The sequence below is a fragment of the Haemorhous mexicanus genome, chromosome 2 (assembly GCF_027477595.1).
Source record: "Haemorhous mexicanus isolate bHaeMex1 chromosome 2, bHaeMex1.pri, whole genome shotgun sequence".
Classification (NCBI taxonomy): domain Eukaryota; kingdom Metazoa; phylum Chordata; class Aves; order Passeriformes; family Fringillidae; genus Haemorhous; species Haemorhous mexicanus.
In genome coordinates this window covers 101,907,217-101,920,071 of record NC_082342.1, presented here as the reverse complement: position 1 = coordinate 101,920,071, position 12,855 = coordinate 101,907,217, and positions in this window count along the sequence as shown.

Genomic DNA, 12,855 nt, shown 5'->3' with positions numbered 1-12,855 from the left:
GCAAGGAGATGGGACTATTTTTCTCCCAGCCCTGGGTGAACAGCAATGACACACAATTGTGGTAGCTGTGCTGAGCAAACCTACTCTGTTTTTGAATTTTTCACAAAAGGGCAACATTTTAATTGCCCCCCCAAAAAGAGATAGCTGACTTTTCTGTTAAAATTATTACATTATTTTCCCTCTTAGGAGGACACAGAGCCTCTATTTACCCTCAGGGACAGGAATGATGAAACAACAGCCTGCTTGCATATGCATCCTAGATTGCAAATAGGACCAGCAATGAGGCTTGATGACCACCTCCCTGTAGAAACTCCCTCAGAACCATGCCTAACCAGATGGGGTTCATACCTGCCCACGAGCCCATTTTGCTTGCTGGAATATTCCCAGAGAGTTTTGTCTCTCTACCGGGATTCAGGGGAATCCCACAGCCCCCCTGCTGCTGCTGTGGTCAGCAGTGTGCAGCTTGCCCAGAGACCTGCAGTGCATGGGCTTTTATACAGAAACAGTGACAATGGGCCAGGCTAGAGGTGAAGTGAAATGGCCCACTTGGGCCTCCCTGGTCCACCCAATCTTTCCTAGTTGCCTTGTGATGGCTAATCACAGACCTTCAAAAGTCATAAGCACAGCCCTGAGCTTAGCACACTTCTCTGGCTATTATGAAAGTTTTACATAAAGCAGGCTTTTACACATGAGTACAGCAACATTTTATAACACAGACACATCAAGAACTATAACCAGAGAAGGAACAATTTGTGGATCCACACTTCAGGAAAGTATTTCAGAATACTGTCCACTCATACTTCAGAATCTCACAGTACTTACATGTCACAACATAGGTGGCAGTTGAGACACCCAAGATACATGGAGTCTCACCATGCAAGTTCAGAAGGCCTTAAGCATCCACCCATACAGAGTAGCACCATACCACATCAGATGGCTTCAAGCACCTGCCCGTACAGAATAACAACATGTCACTTCAGAAGGCTTTGAGCAACCACACTTCTTGCTCTTTAGCCCAACCTTTTATACCCTTCATGTTCATGCATTGCACCTGTGTGTCCCTTTGGCGATTGATCAGTGCATCTCTGCACTCCATGTCTCATTGCTTTCAATTCTGTTCACCTGCTTTTCATAGCTGTAGCCCATTGGGGATGGGGGTCTGCAGCAACCCCACTCCCAATTACCACAAACTGTGTACCTACACTTGCAAGCAAACAACTATCTTCTTAAGAGGAAAATTCACTAAAAATACCAATGTACCTATTACAATTTACATAACCTCTATGCTCTGTCTCTATACTGCACCTATAGAGGTGTCTTCAGCACTCCTAATACAGTGAAATACTTTCTGCTTCATTCTCACTGTTACCCAAAAAGATCATTGATTTAATAAACCTTTTGATTAACTAAGCACAGTCTTTTCTTAAAACATATTATTTTCCAGTTATTTTCTCATCCAAGACTTCCAAGCAATTCCCTACATCAAAAGGACTTCCTTCGCTGGGGTTACCAGCCCTTCAGAATTGCCCACAACCCCAGTATGACTCCTTACACATGCAAATGCAGGAAATCCCTGGTGCTGGGATGTGTGTGGCACATTCCATGTGCCAGACTGGTGCATACTTGCCTATTTTGACTTGGGGCTTTAACTGTGCCTACACAAAGCCTTCCCCACACGGGCTGGGTTTTTTCCACCACTAACCAGTACAACTGGTAGATCAGGCCCTGACCCAAGTGCAAAGGCGATGGCAGAGTAAGGAGAGAGCTGGGGCTCTGGGGTTTTCCTTTCACCAGCACTCCCCCTGTTGCTGGACATCAAGGTGTCTCTTGGAAGTGCCTCACAATGAAGAGCAATTTCTCAGGGTTTTGGGGGTTTGTCCACAATTTCTTACCAACACGGAAAAAAAGAATAAAGATTCAGATGAAAAACTGATTGGAAAAAATCTGATGACTTTCTACCCTCAGAAACTGTAGTTTTTTGAAAAATGTCCTTTGTCAGAGAATTCTAAAAAATTAAACATGGGAAATATTTTGTTTAATTTTTCTTAAATACATTTTTTCTTTATTTTTATTTAAAAATCTCTGAAGAATTTCTAGGCATGTGAAAGAGTTTATTCCAAAAAATTAATTTCTCAAAGGAAAGTTCTTTCTCAAAGAACCAACCAAATGTATCTATAGAAAGCCATTCAAACAAGGTTCTAGCCCCATGACTACCAGGCAGCTATTGATAACAAAGTATTCTTTTATTCAGACTTAGGGAAAGGTCTGCTCTCATATACAGCAGTAACTTCATTAGTAAATGGAGTCACAGTAGTGCACTTTCTGTAAAAAGCGCAGCAGGCCTGTATTTTCTCCTTGATTTTACATGCTGACGTTATAGATTAAAAATAATTCAGAAAGGAAGAAGTCAATGTACTGGCTGACAAATTTCAGGGCAGCTCAAGAAGAGTTAAACCAGGCTGCAGTGCCCTCCTCCTCCCTTGTACTTCTTCCTCCTTAAACAAGGGTACTGCAGAGCTCCAGCACTGCCACCCCCTCCCCCAAAATAATTGGGCATGCCCCATAAAATCAGCCTGCACAATCTCGAGGGAGGTAGAAATTCCCATAAAAGGATCATTCCAAATCCCCAGGATAAGTTTATTTGGCATGCTATTCAAGCAATAGAAGCCTCGCAATTGTTTTCCTTGACCTTTTAACCTGCTTTTCTTATCCCAACAGAGGTCAAAGGACAAGAACCGGCTCTCGCCCCCTCCTCCTCTCCCTGCCCGGCCCCTGAGCACACCGAGGCTCCAAGGGGAGGGTTTAGCCCAGGCAGCCACACACAGATGTCTGCAACGCCAGGGCTGGGGCGGGAGGGGCAAGGAGCTGTAGGAAAGGTGACTTGAAGCTGGTATTTATTTAATTGATCATTAAGCCTGGAAAGGAGAGAAAAATCGAAGACAGTTTTCTTGCAGGGAAAGAAAGCATTGGGGATTAGGGCACTCTATGTATCGATATAACAGCACTTTTTTTTCTCTGCCGCTTCCAGTGGGTCAAGTCTTGGCACTGCCTCGAGAGATCCCATTTGACTGGAGCTGCTCTCCGGGAACATGGGCACGGAGAAGCCTTTGCTAGGGGAACTAATCTTATCTGCCTTCCCCTACAGAAGCCACAAAATTACCTGCGCTCTGCTTACACTTTGAAGCCCCCTCAGTTTCAGCTCTCGAGGAGCTGCAGAGGAGGAGGAGGAGGAGAAGAAGAAGAAGAAAGGCGAAGGGGGCAATGCCCTCAGGGGCGGGGGGCGGCTCTCTCTGCCCGCCCCAAGGCGTTTTGCTGAGCAGCCGTGACACCCGTCGCCCCAAAGCAGGGGTGACACCCTCGCCCTCGCAGGGGTGAGGCTGAGTCCCTGTGCCTGCCCACGGGCGGACGCGGGGCCTGGCCCGCACCTTCCCGGCGCTGAGGGAGCGGCGCAGGCCGGAGTGCCCTTCTCTTCCAGGCTTGCCGGTAACGGCGCGGGGCCCGAGCTGACCCCGCCACAGCGCGCGGGTTCCCCGGCCGGGGCACGTGACCGCGGGGGCGGGAGGGGCGGCCGCCGCCATGGCCCCGGCGAGGGCCCGGGGCTAGCTCAGCGCGATCCCCCGCCGCTCCTTCGGCCCGGGCGGAGACCTCCTCTCCAGCACTCCAGGAACTGCTGGAACCCCGTGTCCCGGCGATCCCCGCACCGCCGAGCTGGTGGGCGGCCGGGCTGGTTTTACAGCAGTAAAGGGAAAAAACCTTTAGTGCTCTAAAACTCTGCAGGCTTTCGGCCTATGGGGAGCAAAGGGGCTGTTTGGCTCAGAGGCTCCTTCACAGCCCAGGTGCTTCTCCAGGCTGTTAAGGATTTACTGTATCCTTGTAAACCATACAGTCCATTAGATTGGAAAAGACCTGTGAGATCATGGACTCCAATCTGGGACCAAACATCACCCTGTCAACCAGACCATGGCACTAAGTGCCACATCCATTTTTTCCTCAAACCCCGCCTAGGGATGATGACTCCACTACCTCCCTAGACAGCCCATTCCAATGCTCAGACATCCTTGTGAAGAAATTCTTAATGTCTAACTTAAGCCTTCCTTGGTGCAGTTTAAGACTGTCCCCTTGTCCTGTTGGAAATTACTTTGGTTCAAACGCAAACCAAAGAATTGGGTGTTTCTGTATCTTGTAGCTTTTTCTGCTCCTCAGAAATTAGGCATCCATATTGTACGTTCTGGAGGAAAGGTGTGGAAGGTCTTAATCTACCAATGCTAGATGGCAACCAGTGTGTAGGGACTGCAGTTTGACACTACCAGGGAAGATCCCTCACAGGAAAGTTCTGCCTGGATCATTTTGGTGATTTTAGGCAGTGGGAGTGTAAAAGCCTTTGGACAAGTTGAGTTTCCATCCTTTGCTCACCAGGTCACCGCAAGGATTGTAGCTCATTGCCCTCTGAGGTGACTCCTGACACAGAGCCGTGGAACAGCAAACCAACACCTGCCCTTCCAGTGCCAGTTATGCTCTGCGGTACCAAAACCTGTGAATCCCTCTCCAGCTTGTCTGTGCCATGATCTTCCGGGTCAACCTGGAAGGAAGGGCAGAAGAAGCAGTGTACAGAGCTGCCCAGCATCACAGAACCTCCTGGGAGTGATGCAGCTGCAGCCTACTCTGCAACGTTGGTCAAAACAATACATCACCTCTAGTCAAAACAATACATCACCTCTAGTCTTTCTTGAAGTTGTTTCTGAATGTCCACCAAACTGTAAAAAAAAAGAAAAATAAGAAGAAAAGGCTTCAGTCTGTCAAATGCTGTGTCAAATGAACAGCCTCCAGGAGGTCTGTCTAGGGATCCTGGGACAGATTAAACAGCAAAGTCAGTGATGGCATGAAACTGTGCTGTGAGAGAGCACTGTGAAACTCATTCCAAGTGTGAAAGCCAGATTGATGTGAGTGATGTGGTATTTCATGGGGATGTAAAATTAGGATACACACAGAGTTTCTCTGCTGACTAAATCTAATGCCATTCCAGTAATCTCAGAAAATTGCACTGATTAATGCAAGAAGTGACTCGGATCCTGGAACGATAAGAGCAGGATTTCAGCAGAACCAAGTAAAGGGGACAGTAGAGTTCAGGCTTGGTGTAAGCTGATGTTTACTTAAATCTACAGTAGTGTCCATAATAAACATAAGATCAGTTCTGCCTTTGAGAAGTTTCCAGTATGATTTAAAAGGTTTTGAATCAGCTTTGAGTGTTAGATTGGCACCAGTGGAAAAATGTTAACATCTACCCCGTTTCTCACTAATTTAAACTTGCTATGAAGCTTAACTCTCATCACAGCTGAGTTTGACCACTTAGCATTTTTGGGCTGTTTTAGCACATTTCAAGAGTCCTAAATAGAATCCAAGTGTATCCACTATGTTTTAGAAGAAAATAAGGAAAAGCAAAGGCTTTGGGTATGCTTGAGGGAATTGAAATGACTACCATGGATCTAGCATTCATAGTATACATTTTGATAAACCATCTTTCTGGAAATAATTAATAAAACATATTTTTATTTTTATAGATTGTTTGATTACTTTGCTGCTGAAGGTATGTTTCCCAGTCTGTTGTCTGAAAGAAGCTCCTGACAAAATGGGCAAATTGACAGGAAAATAAGACCTAATGATGGAGAGAATCCAAATGGAAAGCCTGCTGCAATTTGACAAGGATCCACCAGAATTACTGGACACATTACAAACACTACCAATGCTTACAATTTCAACCAAAGTCATAAAGTACTTTTTTTTTTAAAGGGCTATTGAAAATTCATTGTATAGCTAAACAAAATGCAATTATTCCATCCTGTGTTGTTTGGGATTTTATTATTCAGTTTGCCTCACTAATGCATATGCAGTCATGTTTATTTAAGCTAGAATATCAATAAGCTTCATCTTTTGCCCAGGATTTTTTTTTCTGAACAGTGACTGTGTAATGGAATGAAGTGGGGCAGCCAGAACCACATGGTCTCAGGTGTTCTCTTCTGTTTAAATAAAATAAAGTGCTCTCAGTAGGCTGTCAGAAAAACTAAAAAGAAAAATATGCAACTGCAGCAGTCATGCTTACAGATGAAACTGTGTTTGTATGCATGTGTATGTGAGCATGTACTGGCCTAAGTGCAGCATGTTTAGTTCTGTAGAGAGCTTTCCTGCTACATCATAGCAGGCAAATGCTTCACATTGGATGCTGGAAATTCCCTGACAACAGATAACAGAAGCCTTCCCAGTCACTTTTAAAAATATGTCAATTCCTACTCCTTCTCATTCAGAAATGTTTTTGTCATAGGGGAAATAAAAGTTCTCTTTGATGGGTTTGGGACCAAAAAATCCATAGCGACCTTGGTGGGTGTTTATTCCAAGAGATGGCAAGAAATGTAATTACTGTTTTTCCTTTGGGTTTTGTTGTGATGATGCGAGCATCCATAAATAGTTTCATATCCCATTTATTCTGTAATGTTCTTGGTAGTTACAGTGGGATGTGCTGAATCATCTGATCCTTTGGCCACCTCGCCATCTTCCTTTACCCTTGTTTTTAAACATCTTTAAACATCTTTCCCTTTTTGCCATTGTCCTTCATGAGAGGGGTGCTGATTTTATGTTGTTGCAGGCAGTATATTGCAACTCATCCACTTGTTTGGATAATGAAATGGAGTTGGGTGCAGTGGGCTCGGTATGAATGCCAGATAATGTGCAGTGGTGCCTGACTTCTAACTGTATCCTGAAGTCTTACATACAAAAGATAAAACTAGTATTTCTTTCTGTTTATAACACAAACCCTGCTTGTTTTCAACAAGAATTCCTCATTTCAGCTTTTCAAAGCCATAAGGACTGTTGACCTACTTTTCAGGTGGGAAAAAGAGACACGGAGGCAGCAAGCTGGTTTGCAATATACTGTAAAATTATTTCCTTCCACAAGTACATAAACACTTATTTACATTCAAATGTGACTGGCCTTCCAAATCTGAGAATCTCCTTTGATTCCTCAGATGCTGATTTTTAGAACTAGTGGTCACAGATTGAGGGGAATGCAGCATTTACTTCTTTTAAACAGACCTCAGTGTGTCTTTTTTTTTCCTTCTTATTTGAAAGCAGATTTTTTGTTGTTTCTCTGGTCTTGTGTTTTGGGGGGTTCAGACAAGGGCTTGGATATATATGTGATCCTTCAGCCTTCAGGCCAAGATGATTTTAACTGCAGCACATTTATGAGACCTGTGGGTGTGATCGAGGAGCAGGTTTTCAGAATCAATTAACTGAGGCCGTGGTGTGCTGGAAAGGGAGGCAGAGATTTGAGCGGAGTCTGCATGGCTGATGCCGTTTGGAAAGGCCTCTGCTGCAGAGGATCAGCAGCCTGTCTGTGTTCCCTGCCTCCCACTTCAGTGTCACCCCATCCGTGGGGAAGTCAGAGTCTGGAACGCAGAAGCCTCTTTCTCAGATTTCCCTCTGACATCCAGTACTGAATGTACCTTCTGTGTCTGAACTGAAAATTTCATCACCTTTTTCATTCTTCTGATTTCACTCTCCCTCTTTCATTCCTTACATAAAGCAGAAAACACAGGCAAGGAAACGCAGCCAGAAGGTCCCTCAGTGTAGATGGGGGCTGGGATGTTGTTCAAGACAATTACTCTCAGAGACTGTGTAGCTATGCAATTGCAAAGCCAAAGAAGGAGCCCTGGGGAATTACATCAGCTTTTTTTTTTTTCTTTTTTTTTCCTCTTCCTAAGGGGAAAAATCTTGAATAGGGTTATGAGCTGTCTATCTAATCAGCACTGCCCTAGTTCACAGCAAAGCATGCAGAATGAACCAAGAGCAGAGCACACACAGCTTCTGCAACAAGCTGTTTTCAAAAACCAAGGCACATAATTTCCTGTGAAGCCCTAAAGAATGGAAAGGATAATATGAAACACAGGCTTTTTCCTGGTAATCCTCTCTGTGTATACTGTTTCACCTTCAATCTCCCTTTGTCTCCTTGCTGTCATTCATGACTCAGCACCGCCTTTCATAAAACCCCTGTGCCTCTCTTGAACATGCTGACAGCCTCACACTCCGCTTGCAGAGCTGCAAATCTGATGCCTTTGTCTGTCTGCATAACCTGACTCACCTCTTCTTGGACAGTGGCCTTTGCCACTCACTTCCTGACAGAACAAAGTAACACAGTGGGTCAAAAAAAAAAAATTCCACTCAAGGCCATTATTGGTGTAGGATTACTCAGCTAATTACAATGCCAGCTCAGAGGCAGGTTTCAGCCACACCAGGAGCTGGTATCTTCCACCTGTGTCTCCCAGGGCCCTCTAGGAGAGCTGCTTGCTGGATGGTGCTCCAGCCCCTGCTGAAAGCTCCTTCCCACTTCCTTAGGCACTGTGCCACCTCCACTGCTGCAGAGAAATGCCCCAAACCCCATCACTTCCCCCACTGGGTAGTGGCAGCATGGCAACACCCACTGCTAATATTTTTTAATGCTGCCACATCACTTGGAGCGCTGTCTCCACAGGGCAGGCATTTTGCTTCGTTTTGAGTATCCAGCACCTCCCCCTCAACCTGTGACAATAAGGAAAGATTTAAGCAGTCGCCAGACTAATGGTTCTGACATGCAGACAAAATGAAATAGCTCAGAGTGGAGCTGGCAACCAGGAAACTTCAGAAACAAATTGATCTGGCAAGGAGTTTTCATTATGCTTCAGGGAACAGGTTGGTCTGACAAAAATAGAAGTTGGCAAATAGATTACCTCTTGGAAAACAGCACACCGAGGTGGTGCAGTGAGATGTGGCGTGGTGTCTGATCTGGCTCCAGGAGCTGGGGTTGGCTGGTTGGAAAGGAATGAGGAGATCGAGCTCCTTTTGGAGCAGAGCTTTTGTCATTTGTGTGTTTCATAAAGCACCATGCCCACTTGCCGCTTTCTCCTGCACTCCCGTTACTGTCAGGAGGCTCTGCCAGTGCTTATCATCCTTCACTTTCTGCAACTTGTTCTGCTTCTGCTCAACACGGTCATGATGTCTGTGTGCCTCCAACCTTTCCTCCAGCCATCTCCCAGGCTTCTGCTGTTCCTCAGCTTCCTTCCTGCGTGTGGTCAGGGAGGGTGAGGAGCCCTGGAGGAGATTTTGCCCTAATTGCCCAATTGTAGCTGCTGTCACAGGTGCCATATGTTTTTGTACCTACAAAGTATCCAAATGCTTAATGCCAAGAGAGAAGAAGCTGTTTATAATGTGTAGAAGCCTCTAGTATTGCTGATGGGAATACCAGGCCTTCAGAATGGTTAGAAGAAGTGCATAGTTTTACTATGCACTGAAATATTTTGCCGTCAGTAAAAAAAAAGGCAAACCACTCATTCTCTTGAAGAAATTCCCCTTACATGTCTAGCAATCACAAATAATTTGTCTGTCTCCACCTGTGAATGTGTTTCTAAAAAGTAGCCTGTTCTTTCTGCAAATTCTTGTCAGCTCTCTCATTTTTCTTTTTTTTTAATGATTCATCTTTCAGTTACTCATTGTTCCCTTATATGGCCTCTCTATATGTCTGGACTTTTTTCTTAATGAATGGTATTTTCCATACCCCGTGTTGATATTTGGTAGGAGTAATAACTTGTTACTGTTTTGTAGCAGTATAGACAGGAAGGTTTTTTTTTTTAAAAAAATAGCCATTTTGCTTTTTTCCTACAGAATAAGTACCATCAATGGAATGATTTATCTAAATCATATAAAAAGAGTAAGTCTGGGTCTCAAAAGTTGGTCAGAAATCCTTGGATATTTTCTTTGGGAAATGTGCTAAATTCTTATGTCATGGCACAATGTAGACATTTTCCTGCCTATCTAAAGATGGAAAAATAGGAAATAAAAAATAACACAGAAATATTACCTTGCTTGTCTTTTACTCTGGTCATAATGAGGTACCTCAGTTAATGTTAGTGCACTATAATAAAAATTAAGGCACATCAGAGTCAATGCATTGGTGCAGGTCCATTATTCATAGTTTGGGAAAGAAGCCCTGTGAGCCCTTATATTTTCCTGCTAGGATAAGAATATACTTTTCCAGGAGAATAAGCATTCACAAGGATGACAGATGAGTAGTATGGAAGTTCAAAGGCTGTATATAGAGCTTTTGAAATTTTTTCCTTTTTTCCTTTTCTTACTGTCTCCCTGACAATTTCATGGTTTCCTGCTAGCAATCCATCTGCTGCACTTTAAGTTAAGGTAATGTATAAATCTTGCAGTAGTTATGAAACCATTACAAGGGAAAGGTTTAGTTTTGATTTTTTGTGCTATGAAACTGTTTGGGAAGTGCATGGAGGAAAATGCCTAACAGATAATGATGTCAAGTTCTTCTAGCAATAAACACAAGCACACAATTCTATCAAGAAGGCTTCACAAAATGTGCTTAATTTGTGTGCAGTCTTAGTAATGAGTTGTCCAGGTCACTGACATCTGGATTCTTTTGTTTTACAAACAGTGTGTAATCCGATCACGTTTCAGAAAACTTAAAACTCTTTTTACCCAAACCACAGTTTCTAGAATTCCTCATGAATTTGGTATTGATGAGTCTAAGTAGCTTTGCATGACTGGGGAGAAAATATGCCATTTTTTCCTTTTGCTTTAAAAATGCCATCTTATTCATTGTTTTGGTGAAAATCAAGCTGAATTACTCCTAAGCAGTGCATGATTATATTTAAAAGGTTTATCATAGAGACTTTTCTAGGTCTAGAGATGCTTAATGTATTGCATGCCAAAGTTTAATTCAAAATTTATTAGGCGGCCTGTGAAAACAAATCAGGTTAGCATATAAAAAATCGTTGATTCAACATCAGCTTTGATGGGTAACTAAAGAACAATTATGTACTTGCAGTCTGTCAGTCTCAAGTCAGGTTAAAGTTAAGTATCCTGAAAAATGCATTATGATCTTATGAGCATAAATTACTATGAATTATGAGGGCTGCAGTATGATTTAGAATTTGAAAGACGTTGGTAAAGCTTGATGGAAAGACTTCTATTTTATAAGATAGCTCTGCCTTCCATCAGTCTTAAAGCCAATCTGAAGTATCACTAAATCAAAAAAGAAAAAGAAATGAACTCTCCATATTCTGTCCCTTCCAATTTTTCTTCATTTCCCCCTCCCTCTTACGATTTTCCTTTCCTGTTTCCTGCTTCTGTTTTTCTTCACCAGAAGTGAAAAAGCTGCTTTTTATGTAAACAGAAATGTATCCTTCTTCCTCTCTGACCCAAATCAAGACCAGTGAAAGATTGTGTGAGTTAGTTTCTGTGACATTAGTGGATGCAATACAGATGATAGGTGAACAGATGACAGGGGAAGGAGCAGAGTCAAGCTATTCCTGCAGTGAACTCTACCAGATGAGAACTGAGTGAGCTGGGGACTCTTTTCATTCTTAAACCATCTTTCCTGAGGGAAAAATTAAAGAAAAAGCCATGTGATATTTTAACAGCTATGAATGTTTTAAAGTTATTGACTCTGGATATTTTCTGTATTTCAATTGTTCATTACCCAGATCTTTTGGAGATAAAAAGTGTTTTGTTGCTCTTCTTTATCTTTTGGAGGTTTTACAGCCTGTTTTTTGCAATATCATTATCATTTTCATATAGTTGTGGAAAAACTCCTATTTCCTTTGCCTCAAAATTTTAAATGGGTATTTTTCAGAAGAGTGAATTTGTGTTCAGTCAAAGGGGAAAAAGAGCCTGAAATGTTACACTTTCATGAAAATGTGAAGAAGATAATTTTTTTTTCATTTTGATTCTCTTGAAATTTCTCGGGCAAATCTCATTGTGTGACTACTGCTGCTAACAAATGATTGAAGCAATTTGAAAAGAATAAGGCAGGAGAGGAGGAGAGGAAAAGGAGGCGGTTGATTATGAATGTGAAAACTTTATTTACACACAAACGATCAGCAGCTTTGAGAAAAGAATGCAGGAAATAGCACACATGCACTTTTTTTACACTTCTGTTTGCATAATGGCCCTCTGAACAAATCAACCAATTTGGTAATTTTTCTCCACAGAGGATTTGTTATGCTTGTAAAGAGGCAGCATTTTGAATGACACTATGTTTTTTCTTCTTTATGCTTAGTGCTCATGAGATGAAGTTGACAGAAGGGGAATTTTTTTCTTGTAGTCATGCAGCACTCAGCATGATGCAAGGCTAGTTTTGAGGGAAGAGAAGTTGCCTTGTTTTCTGCAAAGCATCCACAGGCACAAGATTGGTTAAATGGGGTTCCACTGACAGATGTTAGGATAAGTCTATAAATGGGAGGCATGAGTGAGCAGAGGAAGAGCAACATATTTTGCTGCTCTGGTGCTGTCAGGAGCAGGTGAGCCCTCACCAACCCATTGCTGCTTCTTGATCTTCATGCCCATAGATTTGGAAGTTGATCCAAATGGTGGTGTCTTGGTGGCAGTGGCCTCTGTCACATTTAGCACATATCAGCTTCCCTTTAGGTCTTAGAATTGCTTAGAGGTGGGCCAGCAGGACTCCTCCAGGGGTCGGTCTCTGCTTGCACTTTGTCCTGCAAGCTGGGTGGCAGCTGGCAATTAGCAGAAAAGGCAGTGATGGTCAATAGTGGTCAATGAATTTTGCAACATTGAATCACTGGGCTCAGCAAAGAGAGTGGAATTCTGGGCAATCATCATCCATATAGCAGCTTGTTAAAATCATTACCAAGTGGTGATGAAGATCTGGATTATGTCTGTGGGGGATTTTTGTTCGTTTGTTTTTGTTTGTTTTCTGAAGAGGCTTCATTTTTTTGCCAGCATTGATGTTGCTTTGTCACTGGTGGTGGTGGGGTGGCTGATGTAGCTTTATAAAGGCTTTTTGGCTTTTAAAACTTT